The sequence below is a fragment of the Cricetulus griseus genome, chromosome 5 (assembly GCF_003668045.3).
Source record: "Cricetulus griseus strain 17A/GY chromosome 5, alternate assembly CriGri-PICRH-1.0, whole genome shotgun sequence".
Classification (NCBI taxonomy): domain Eukaryota; kingdom Metazoa; phylum Chordata; class Mammalia; order Rodentia; family Cricetidae; genus Cricetulus; species Cricetulus griseus.
Window position 1 is genome coordinate 29,172,357 of NC_048598.1, and position 13,789 is coordinate 29,186,145.

The window sequence follows — 13,789 nt, forward strand, 5'->3', positions numbered from 1 at the left end:
AAATGCTTTGGTTTTTGCCTTGTTACCTTCATAGGTTGGCAAACTCATCCACCCTGTTGGCATTTTGCTGTTGGTGCTGCTGCTGCTGTTGTGACACTGTGTTAGACCCCCAGAAAACTCAGGCCTCCGGGGTCCCAGCCCAGGACGGCAGTCACCCCAATCACCAAGCAGATTCGAAAGCTTGCTGCAAACTGCATGAGGCTTTATTGTTGTTTAACGAGCTAACCCCATGTTAGCTCGGGTCTTTCACCTACCCGCCATGGCGGATGGCTAGCAAAGACAGCTTGAACCAGCTGCATAGAGATCTTGTAGGGCAGCATAAGGGGAGTGTCTAGGGGTACTCACAGGCTCAGGATTGGTGTGCCTCCAGGCTTGGAGGGCTTGCCCTGTGTTGATTGGCTAACTGGTTGTTATGGCCCATAGGCCTTCCCAGGGTGGTTGCTGTGCTCTGCGAGTCATTGCTGTGCACTTGTGAGTAAAGCACACCCAGAGCCGTACAGCATAGCGCCGCCAGCTAACTTCTGATTGGTTCCTAGCCATGAGGCAGGCATCTGACTTCTAGTGACTAGGACAAGGTCATGGCAAACACGTGCTACTGTCATGGCTGCAGAAATGGAGAGGAGTCCCTTCAACTGCAGCCACTTTTCACCTACATCAGAACCCAGTTTCATTGGCCTCCCAACATGAAGTGAAGACCAGTGACTCCCCAGGAATCCCCTATGCTTTCAGCACAGCTGAAGACGTTGAAAAACCCTGTAATTAAGGTTGTAGTCCACCATGTTCAGATAGCTCGGTGCAAAATAGAGGACTCCGTTTCTCAACAGGCCTTCCTCTTCTCTGTCTTATCTTATTTGGAGAGTGTCTCTTAGCTCAGATGCTTGACCCTATTTGGAGGATGACCATATACAGAGCAGCCTGCAAACACTGCATGACTCAGCACAGAAGTCCTGCTGTTTCCTCCCACCTGTATGATAATTACAGCTGTCTCATGACCTGTGTCAAGCCCTTCCTGCCCTTAACCCTAAGAAACCTTATGTACCTTATCCCTGGAACAATAAAATGAGCTGACTCTCCGAAGTTGGCTCCTGAGAGTTCTTTCTGTCATGCTCATGGCTGCCCTCGTGGGACAGTAGCCAAGACTCCTGAGGTAAGACCTACACTCATGACCCGAGAAGGTACTAGGCTCATAGTCTCTCCAGTGTGAATTCAGCCACCATTGGACTACCTGTAAGCCAATCCAAGAAACCTTCTCATAATATCAGTGTCGGATCAGTCCTGATCCTCTCGGGCCCATAGTATGGAACCAAGAGAATGAAGAACATAACAGAATTTCCCCCACATCACCAGAACATGTCTCTGTCATCATTCTACTGCTTGTAGTTCTGTGGCCTCTTGACTATTAACAGCACATGTGAGAGCTCCATTCCAAAATATTTAATTCCTTTTTATGCTATCAGTTTTCATTTTTATTATTTTCAACCCAATGGAATTCCTGATGCTGTCTTTGTTTTTTGTTCTCATAGCCAAATCCCCTGCTATTATGACACTATATTTTTTTAGCTCTTTGTTAAATTCCACCCAGTTTTATGTACTAAAAAGTCAAAGAATCTGCCAACTAAAACTATAAAATGGCATTGTTCCAAAACATGTCTTTGAGAGAAGTTAAAGCATGATTCAGTTAACTATACTGAGAGTTAGATCCATTTATTTTTAAAACAATGCATGCAAGCACAATGGTATGTACATATATAATTTTAGAAATATACATTTCTAAAAAAATCATTAATAAGTTTCCAAATTGGAGTAAAATAAATGAAATTTATAGGTACAACCCTTTTAATTTTTCACATTTTGCTTTTAAGCTTTATTTGTATATATTACTTTTTTGTGTATTTTTCCAACTTAGAATATAATATAGCAGTGAACACTGAAATTCTCAACCACTAGAGCACTCAGGTACATGTTGGCCAAAAGAGTCAGTGTGAAACAGGTCACTGTACTTGAAGAAGAAATGTAAAGTCATCTGTAGAGGAGCATATAGGAAGGTTTGAAGGGAAGAAGGAAAAGAGAGAAATGTTGTAATATATTATAATCTCAAAAGTAAAATTCAATTTAAAAAAGTGTGCTCTCTTGTGCTTTGAAAGAAAATGACCCCCAAAGGGATTGGCACTATTAGGAGGTGTAGCCTTGTTGGAGTTGGTGTGGCTTTGTTGGAGGAAGTGTGCCACTCTGGAGGAGGGGCCTAGGTGGTCTCCTTTGTTCAGGTTCTGCTCAGCATGGTACACAATTGACTTCTTATTGCTTGTGGATCAAGGTGTAGAACTTTCAGTTCCTTGTCCAGCACTGTGTCTGCCTGGACACAGTCATGTTTCCCTCTATGATGATAATGGACTAAAACTCCAAACTGTAAATCACCCCAATTAAATGTTTTCCTTTATAAGAGTTGTCACGTTCATGGTGTCTCTTTGCAGCAATAGAAACCCTAATATTTCCCAACATTCACCTACAGGCATTTTGGTGATGAGAGTGCTACATAATATTTTCCATTAAGCACCTGGAACTTAGCAGAATTGTCAGACACAGTAGGAGCTAGATAAATGGAAATTTTGAAACCATAATAATGAAGAGAAATTTAGGTTCCCGTGGATTAAGTCTAAAATGGTTATTTTTGAGCAGGGCCATGAGTTAGACTATCAGGAAAAATTGGACTGAAGGTAATCTATCTGTTGGGGAGGCAGACAGGAAAACAATCAAAATTACCACCATGGTTTTGGGAGTGGGTGCTAATTGAGAATTTCTGTCAAGACTGGTGGTGGGGATAGGTTTGTGCTTCCATACCATGAATATTTCCCTATACAATTTTAGATCAATCATAAAAGTCAATACCTACTTTAGATTTCAGCTCATTAAACATAGAACAAGATCTAAAACGTGAATCCCTACAAGTTAAACCTTTTTAAAGAGCCTTAGACACCCAAGAGCTCACAAATCTGAAAGAGAATCCAATAGTTTTGCCCAAATGTTCTGCTTTCAGAAAAGTCTACAGATTCTTCCACTGGGATCTTCCCTACACTCCTTCTTTTGTCAATTTACCATAACATGGAGAAAAATTAATCCAGTTGAACTTTGAATCTACATATTAAAGAATAATGTAAAAAATCATTTGGGGAAATTTAGTAAAAGAAAATGAGACATGTAATTCTATAATGGAAATGTGTGATTGGAATTGGACAGATTCTTAGACATAGACATGTATTTATGAGGCCGTAAGAACTCTGCTATTCCATAGTGTCAGCCAATGTCATCCCTAATATTTTCATCTGCTTTGTCTTTGCAGTGTGATTTCCTTCTCCCTTTTCTTTTTCCTCATACTTACAAGTATGAAAAATATCTCAGAATAAACCTTCCCTTTGCCTACTATCAGACACAGAGGGGGCACTAAAAGTCCCTCCTGAAAACAGGAGAATGGAGGAAACCCAATGCAGTAGATGATGTCTGGGCTGACAGACGCTAAAGGGAATATTGCATCCATTGCATAAACTAGCTAGTAAATTTTACAGAGTGCACCGCAAAGACACAGAGGGCATAAACCAAGATCTATGTATAGTATTACAATGCATACACACAACATTAATCATACGAGTAACTAGATAACATTTTAGAATTCATAAATCTTTAATTCAGTTTCCATTCATAACACATCCATCATTCCACAGATGCACTGACTGATAAAAGTCTATATAAACTCATTCTGGCAAAGAAACATTCTCTACTCAGAAAAATTTCAAATAAACAAACCCATGTACTCAGAGAAACTCAAGGAAATTTCAAGCATTGGTTGTGCTCTTATTAAATGAAGAAATTTATTATTATTGTTGTTGTTGTTGTTGTTTGTTTTTGAGACAGGGTTTCTCTGTGTATCCCTGGCTGTCCTGGAACTTACTCTGCAGACCAGGCTTCCTCAAACTCACAGAGATCCTCCTGTCTCTGCCTTCTGAGTCTTAGAATTAAAGTAATACCACCACCAGGCTTAAATGAAGAAATTAGTTTTAAATAGAGATCTCAGATTAATAATTTAGTGATACACCTAAAAAACCTTGGGAAGAACAAGAACAACTCCCTCAAAAAAAAAATAAGAGACAGGATGAGAACATCAAAATCAGTCCTAAAATTAGTGAAATAGAAACAAACAATACAATCAAATAAATGAAGATTGTTTTTTTTTAAGAAATTAACAAGATTGACAAACCTTTAGCAAAATTAACAAAAAGAGTGTACAAATTAATAAAATTAGAGTTGAAAAGAAAAAGTGTTATAACAGGCACCAAGGAGAGTCAGAGAATCATAAAGGATTTACTTTAAACTGGGAATTCTACATATACCCAATTATATGAATGTAGAGGTTAACTTTTATTGAGCTCTTCCTGAGAGCTATCATTTAATCTACATAACATTCTGAAGGCAAACAATTTTTAACCCTCCCCCTTCTTTAAGGTAAATAAGGCAAAGAGAGAGTAATTTTCCAGGATACTCCACTTAGTGGAATTAGTTGAAGTCCATGGATTCAAACCCACACTTTCTGGCTCTCACACACCCAACTCTCGATTGTTTAGTTCTAGTTCTTCCACATCGTCTCAGGCTCATCATGTGAGGTCATCATACTTTGTTACTCCAGTACCTCTCATTCACCTGACAGTCTTCACCATCAAACCTTTCACATCAGACACCCTTGAAATAATTTTGTTATGAAAAACATATACCACACTTTTATTCTGTGTGTTTGTGTGTGAATGCATGTGTATGTAGTGAATACATAGATATATGTATGTATTCATATATATGTATGCTGTAGTGCATATATATATATATATATATATATATATATATATATGCTGCTGTAGTGTATGCAGCCGTGTGTACAGTTGCACACATCCATACACCATACATGCACTAAATGGAGGGCATTTTGTGGCCGTCTCTGTCATGATTCACTCTATTTCCTTGAGGCAGACCTTCCTACTAAGCCCGAAGCTCACTTTTGGGTAGACTATCTGACCAGCCATCTCCAGACAGACATTTGCCTGTCTTTACCCTGTAGCAAGGGGGTTACAGGCATGCATAGCCATGCCCAAGGTTTATTGGTTTGTTGGTTGAAATGGGTGCTGGAGATTCAAACTCAAGTCCCCATGAATGCACAGCAGGCACTCTTATCCATCAAGCCATTTTAAATGAAATCTTTGGATTTATTGACTTCATTTTTCAAGAATTGGTCACTAAGATAGACTTAAGTATATAGGAAAGTACTAGCCTCGGGCATTTGAGGACATACAGGTTCTTTTCTTAAATCAACTCCCAGGTATAATCTGTGAAATACTTTCAGTTATCATTGAATCATTTTTTTTTATCAAGCATTTCCTGGCTGGCAGTGCCAGGAATATAGTATCAAGCAAAATGGGCACAAATCTCCTTCTACATAGACTTTATTACTTACTGGAGATGCAATATCAAGCAAATGACCATACAAGTAAGTGTATAATTATGTTAGCATGTGTGCCATGAAAGTGAATACAATGTGCTCATATTGCTCTAAAAGAACCTAATATAAAATGGGGATTTGAAAGTCTTCATTAGCAAGAAAGTAAGCATTACATGGAGCTTTATCATTAGAAGAGTTGAAGAAAATTGTTAAGACATGAGAAATGCCATATGTGAAGTAGTCTGAGATGGTAATTTCCTGGTATGCTCATGACACAAAGACAGCCAGGATGGATGGGCATAGCATGAGAGGGGCAGAGATGTAGGGTTATGCTTGAGTTGTTGACAGTGGCATAGGATATTCTGACAATATGGAGTTATTCCAAGATCATTGGAAAGGCACTCAGGAACATTGGATGGGAAAATAACATCCAAATTGAGATTTGAAGAACTATCACTTTGACTTTTCTGTTCAGACATTAGTTGACATTAGTCAGGCTGAGTACACGACCAAGAAAGAAGAGGTTGTAATGAACTATATTCTGGTTTGCAAGACACCAGTTACGACGGACAGCACAAACTAAGCTCAAGCAGTCCTAATCACAGCTGGCTCATCTGTTCAATAAGACCATGAATGACTGATGTAACAGTGAGTGATGCTTATATTGCAAGGAAAGGCTAACAATTCCTTCTACATTTAAACTCTGTCCAATACCTTGCTCTCTTTGCCATAGCTTAACCATCCTGTGACAACCCAGCTCCACACTGTACACATTCTTTTTCTTTACTCCAGCCTAAGACAGCAGAAGCTCTGCCAGGTACTTGCCCAGCTTTCCATGGTCTATAACTTTCCTTCATGCCTTTTGATAATAACTTAAACTATGGTGATGCCAGCCAAATTGAAAAGCAAACATCTTGTATTTTGGACATAGAGTCCCCATGTCTTAAATTTTGTATTTAATGGATGAAGGAAACTGAGACTGGTTTCAATTTTAGTGTTTCATTACACTGCCAGGAGATAAAACCTGATGAACTGGTGAAATGTTTAGGAGCAGGAATTTTGGACTGAGTGAGATGGAGATTAAATCCTTATGTAACCTAGCTGTTACATAAGTTATTCATTTAACTCAAGGGCAGGGAGTAGAAGCCCTGTCTAAATACCCAGGACTAAATAAATTAACATAGTCTTTAGAGTCTACTAACCAATAAATGTTACCTGCTGAGTTGTAGTGTTTTTACTCAGCAATGTGAAAGACGTTTCACTTAGTTTTCTATATCATTTTTTAATTTTTTAGCACAGCTCATTTTTTACTTGCTGACAGAATTACTCTATCATTTCACATTGTTGCCCCAGCTCTATCTTATGTACAGTATCCTAAGAGGCTCAAGTGGCATCAGTCTTTCAAGTGAGAAGTAAAGAGGGACAAAAGCAGTGTAAATGTTCCTCAGTCACCATCAAGGATGCACAGTGACATTTACCGAGCCCAACTCAAGCCTGTCATTATCAGCCATAAGGTCACAGGAGGCCCTATTTACTGCAGGTCATAGGAGACCCTATTTACCCTATCTCAAGATTTAACAACACCTGGCTCTCAGCCAACCACACATCTCTGACCCATGATAAACTGTTATTCTGCTAAGCATCAACTTGGGAAACTAGGTAATATTGATCTGTGGCACTATAATGTCTGTATTCTGCATCTTAGTCCATGCTGCTTTCGAGGAAACTCCCAGCATCTTCCAAGTCTCTATGTGCTTTGCTGTTCTGAAAAGATGGCATCAGGTCTACAACAAGATCTGTGACCCCTTAGGGTGTATCTGTCCTGCAAGTAAGCATTGGGGAACAACAGTCTAGACACAAATTCTGCTTCTCTCTCCTCCAAGAGAGACAAGTCTGATTACCACAAATAACAAAATAAACTGCTATTCTTTTGTACTGATGGTTTGCACCTAGAGTGACAGTTCCTTTTTCACAGTGTTTCTTTTATGCTGGACAAGGTAAAAACAGATGTAAACTGTCCAGAACACACAGTAAATGTGATATGACATGAGTTTGCTACTATGACTGCGCTGGAGTGATGTACTTCCAACTGCTGGTTAAACACCTGGAAGATGATCTCTAAGGAGTGAGAAAAGCAAACCACTTTGTCCATCACAAAAAAAAAAAATGAGTTTTGACCCATTCAACGATACTTAAAATGCTCATCCTTAGTCAGCAGAGACACATATAGAGCATAAATTTAAAATGAGTTACTAAAATATAGTCCTCCATCTTCATATGTCCAAGTTTTACTAAATGTATCTTCAGGTGTCTTCTCACATGAGATGTTTCACTGGATACTGGGGTATAGTTCTGGATTCGGGAACTATCATAAGGGAAGACAGATACATAAACAAACTGAGAAAGAACAAAGGGCCCTGGTAACTGTCCAGGGTTCATAGTGTGTAGTTGCAGATGGTGTTGGGTTCCACAAAGATGGATCTGTTTCATCTTGCCTCAAGGCCAGAGAGTTTAAAACTGTCCTTAGTAAACCAAAAGACCTGAAGTTCTAAGGCTTGGCTACTGTAGCATGTTTCAGCCTTGGTAGCAGGTGTCTTATCTAAATAACAACAAACTTGGACTCAGGTGTGTTTACTCTTGACCCTCAAGGTCGGATAACAGGTGTGGTTACTAAATTCTTGGAGTATTAAGGGAAGAAAGTCTGTTTCTACCTTATACATGATAATAAAAGTCTTCTGTCATGTCCCTCCTTTTGGTTGGGATATAAATTTGGGCATTCAGTATTCATTGGATTGCCCTCCTGACTCCATCCTGTGTTTCTGCCTTCTTCTTTGAGTCCTTACCCACCCCTTCTCAATCCACACCCCACACTCAGATTTGACTTGAGCAAGTCCACTGGTTCTGACTGAAGGCCCACAAAGACAGGTTCCTACATATGGCACAGCAACGTGTGGCTACTACAGAGGGTGACCACAAGATGGCCAGCTTGATCATGGGATATGCATGTGCAGGGCCGAGATACAGAATTACACTTGATCATGGGTTTATGCTAAAAATAGTATGATTCAATAAAATGCAAAGCAACATTTTTCTGTAATTTACTAGGAAAGAAAGAAAGAAAAATTCCAACACAGCCTGTTTTACTGGGGAGTATGAAGGAACATTCTTAGAAAAAATAGATTCTACAAGTAGAATCTACACATCCACTAACACATACTTAAGTAAAGCTTGTGATTCAGTGTGGATTATTACCATTAAGTATATTTAGTTCAATAATGAATAACAGCTTAGTTAGCGTAAAATATCAGTGCTGAATGTTTTGCTAACATTGTGGGGTTTTGAAATCAGCCTCCTAGAGCTATGTTGCTATTATAAAAGATAATAGCAATCTTGTAGGAGGAAAATGAGGACCAGAGGCCTTTCATAGATGTCACTGGAAACGGTCATCAGTAATATAATAGGGACTCCAAGTGGTACTCTACACTGAGGACAGAACCCCAAGTAAGGTCACATGTAGTCATTTAATCCTGGGACAATGATGTGGTGTGAGTATCAATGCCATGATTTTGAATTAGAAAAAAAAAAGATTTAGAGTGAAGTGTCCCACCCACTATAACAGATTTACAAGATAATAAGACCAGTTCTTTATGCTTTTGCAGTCTATGGTCCAGGGTATCCACAATCAAGTGAATACCTGCTACATAAATAAAAAAGACCACAGTGTAGTTCTCTAGCTTCCTACTTAAAACTACTATCTGTTAGTCCAATAAAACTTCGGAAGACCCTCACCAGATTTACCTCTCCCTCAGGTCCTTGGGAGACCCAAACCCAGCTCCCAGACTAATTTTTAGAGGATGAATCAAAACTAGAGTCTCAGATTCAGGGACAAAGTCATAATTTCACTAAGGGTTTCAACTCACAATAGTGTCAAGTGTCTACCAACTACTGTCAGGTATTGTTCTAAGAGCAGAAGGTCACAGAAGTGAATACAGTTCTTAAACACACATTGCCTTTATTGAGATTTGATCCTAGCAGAAGGTAGAGAAATAACAGAAAACATAAAATGAGTAAATGATTGATCATGGGGGTTGATGTTAAGTGTCAACCAAAGAGAACAAAGCAAGAAATGAGGAGAGGAAACCCCAACAGGAGTAAGTTGTGTCGTTGCAGTCCCCTCCTACATGTATCTTGGCTGTGAGAACAGGAAGGGGCATCTCAGTGTTGGATACATGGCAGGAAGGCTGGTTGTCTTCTCAGTCCAGGAAATCCCCCATTTCCCCAGGAAGCCCGGATGAAAAAACCTTGTATATTTGGAACTCGGAACTCTGACTCAGAAAATGTTGCTTGGCTAAAGATCTTGGCCATTTGCTTTAAAAAAAAAAAAAAAAAGTAGCTATGTTCGGGAACAATGGAGGGTTTGTAGATTATAGGGTTTTCCAGCGTTGGTGTGGAGATGGATGAGATTGTTTGCTTAGGGCAATGGTTCTTCACCTTCCTAAAGCTGTAACACTTTAATTCAGTTCTTTGTGTTGTGGTGACCCCCCAACCATAAAATTATTTCATAGCTGCTTCATAACTGTAATTTTGCTCCTGTTACAGATCATGATGTAAATAGTTGATATGTAGGATATCTGATATGCAACCCCAAAGGGGTCATTACCCACAGGTTGAGAACCACTGGCTTGGAAGACACAGTTAACATGCCAACCATACTGCTGGAAGGAAGATTTTCATGAATTATCTTATCCAGTGTTGGTTGGCTATATAGCAAATGTCACATTCTGAACTCTGTGCTGTCCTTGGTAACTCCCTACCCATGTAATTTGATTGTCACATCAAACTAAGGGCAAGTCACAAGAAGACAGCATTTTGTGAACAGAGAAATAACAGAACACATAACATGACAGAAAACCTATCAAGCTTCAGGGCACATTTAGTTCTTAATAGGCCTGTATCTCTCTCTCACCTCGACATCAGGGATTTTATTTTACAGTTTGAAATTTCTCATTTACTATCTCATGTGACAGGTTTTGTTACAAAAGATATCTACACAGTAAGCTGTAAAGTGATCTTTAATTGTTATTGACACTATTAAACTTTGTTTTTTAGAACACTACAAAAGTGTTTCAAGTTATATGCCTTTATATTGGGAACTTTGCTAATAACCTTCAGCCCCTTCCTAACATGCCAGCTTCACCCCCACATCACACCACAGGCAGAGTCAACAACAATAATTACATACAGCTCTACACAATCCATCTTAAACATCAGACATTTGTTTACTCATAGTTCTGAAGCTAAGAGTCAAAAGTCAATCTGTAACTATCTAGTATCTCCTGGGGTTTCTGTCCTTGGCTTGTAGGTGGTTCCTGTCCTCTGAAAGTGTCTGTGTCCTAATCTTTCTTCTCATATGGACCTGTCCAGGATTGGCCATATTCTAATGACATCATTTAACCTCAATTAACTCTTGAAAGACCCTATCTGTGAATTCATCTACACTTTGTGCTACTGGAGGTTATTAGGAGATCAACAGAGAAACTGGGGTGGGGTATGATTCAGCTCATAATTACTTCATTTCCATCACACCTCGTCTTCCATATTGCTGGGACTTGGTCCCCTTCCCCCATACTTCATCTTTTCAGGTCTTTTATCTTTTACCTTGGCACCCTTACAATAAAGGTCAAAGTTCCACCATTTCCCTGTCATGTGATTTAGCAAAGGAAATAAAAACCTTGCTTGGCATAGCAAAACATTGTTTTGGGGAAACTGTCATTTGCTCTTTTAACTCACTGAGAAGCTGGCCTAGAAAGGGAGTTGTCCTTAGACTTCAGACCAGTCTCATGTAGAGTTTCTATTGCTGTGAAGAGACACCATGACCACCACAACTCTTATAAAGGAAAACATTTAATTGGGGCTGGCTTACAGTTTCAGAGGTTCAGTCCTTTATTATCATGGCGAGGCAGCATGGCGCTGAAGAAGTAACTGAGAGTTATGACATCCTGAAGGTAACAGAAAGTCCACGGAGACACTTAGAGATCTCCTGAGCATAGGAAACCTCAAAGCTCATCCCACAGTGACACACTTCTCCAGCAAGGCCATACCCACTCCAACAAATCCACACCTCCTAATAATGCCAATCCCTATGAGTTTATGGGGACCAATTATATTCAAGACCCCCAACATGTTTATTATGTCAGGTGTCTTTCAAGACCCTTTGTCCAGCAGCAGGCTAGCAGCTCTAATGCTTTGATGGAGCAGAAAGAGAACAAAGAACAAACAGCTCAAGAGTAAAACATTGTATCTTTGAGAACAGAGAGTACACCAAAACCATTGGAGTTACTACTGTTTATCCCATGATATAAAAATGCCTATGTTAGGGACAGAAAGCCAAAAGTTCAGCCATGGGAACCTCCATCCATGGAGGGAAAGTTCAATTGAGAACTCTAGCTGACCACCTTAATGCCCCCATTCTATGGCAGACAGCCACTGATTTGACGTCTCTGCCATCTCTCCTAGTTGCTGTAAACACCTGATTTGATGATATTTGTTCTCTATCTGCTACTTGGTCTTCTTTTAATTTTACTTCCTATATACTTACTAAACAGGTTTAGACCACAGATTTAAAATATCTGTGTGTCATATTGTGTTTTAACCTTTGGGCAGCAACAGAAGACACACTATAACAGTTGGAAGCCAGGCACTATTGTTTTTATATAAATTTATATCTTATGATTTTACCAAATAATGACTTGAGGGTCAGAGGTTGGGGTGAAAACCTGCTAGTTCAGAGAGGCTGGGGAGCAACTAGCTGACCTTCTTTCTTAAACAGAATCTCAAAAAAGAGAGATCTTTTCCCCCAAGTTCCTATCCAAAAGGAACCACCAAACTCTCTGTCACTCCCTTCCTGTGAGTTTCTCTATCTGTCTTCCTGACTCCCTCTTTACCCTCTGTGGCTACTTCCTGTCTGCTGGCTCCATTTCCTGACCTCTGTTTTTTATTTAATTAACACAATCTCAGGGTTCACAGTGTGATCAAATATCCCACAATAAGATACCTATACAACTGAAGGGGCTTGCACATGATCTGTATCTAGGTAATAGAGTTAAATCTTTGACCAGTCACTAAGCCATTAAACCTCCCATTTGACATTTGGCAATGGTGTTGTTTTTGTCCAGCCTGTTATCTTCACGTCAGATGGTTGGATGATAAAGTGCAACAGAGTTCTACGGCGGAAGTCATATTGCCACCCTTGGTAACAATGCGTAGGTGTGTTGTAACTGAAGCTCCTTAGATGGCAAGGTCCTTTGGAGAATCCCATCCAATTGACAAGGATCTATGGATACAATACTGAAAACTCCTATGCTGATCTTAGGGAACTCATGGGCTTCAGGTTTCTCTAACTTTTGCTATGCTTATTCTTATTGAAACTCTTAGTTTTGTCTTGTTAGTCATGATTATACCTGAGTTTACTGGGAACAAAAGCCTTTACAGAAAAAACAAATTTTTCTGATCTGTTACAAAAACCAGTTTGTAACAGTTGTCCCTCCGGTTGTCCCTGGCTACCTTTGCAGTCATCCTGAGTAAGCAGGAGGAACTCACTAAGGTTAATGATTATTCAATACCAAAAAGAGATAAATATATTCCAAAGAATGTAAAAACCAAGAAAACGGTTTCTTAAAAGATGACACTAAAAACCTATAGAAACTCAGAAGGAAAAAGAGATGGGACATAAAAGGTCAGACATTTCTCTGGTACCAGGATATGAACACTCAGATATTTTTCCCAATATCAAAGCATCAATAAAGAAATCTAAGCTGGGAGATGGTGGCGCACACCTTTAATCCCAGCACTCGTGAGGCAGAGGCTGACAGATCTCTGAGTTCAACACCAGCCTGGTCTACAAGAGCTAGTTCCAGGACAGTCTCCAAAGTCACAGAGAAACCTGTCCCAAAAAGCAATAACAATAATAATAATAATAATAATAATAATAATAAAAGTAAAAATAAAAATTAAAAAATAAATCTAAAACTCCTAATTCCTCTTAAAGAAGTACATTTAGAAATTGCCAGGAAGAACAAAGAAACTTAGTCTCAACAGTTAGAGTTAGGAATTAATCATTATTTTGAGAACTTAAAAAGAATGGATTATAACTACAATCTATACATACAGATTACTCAAAAATTGGTATACACCTGGAAATGATACTCTAGTCATCACAATATATCCAGGTGATCTCACATTGTTAAGAATTAATCACCGGGCTCAAATCTCTTAGTTTGTAACCGCACGTTTACTGACGGCTATGGTACAATA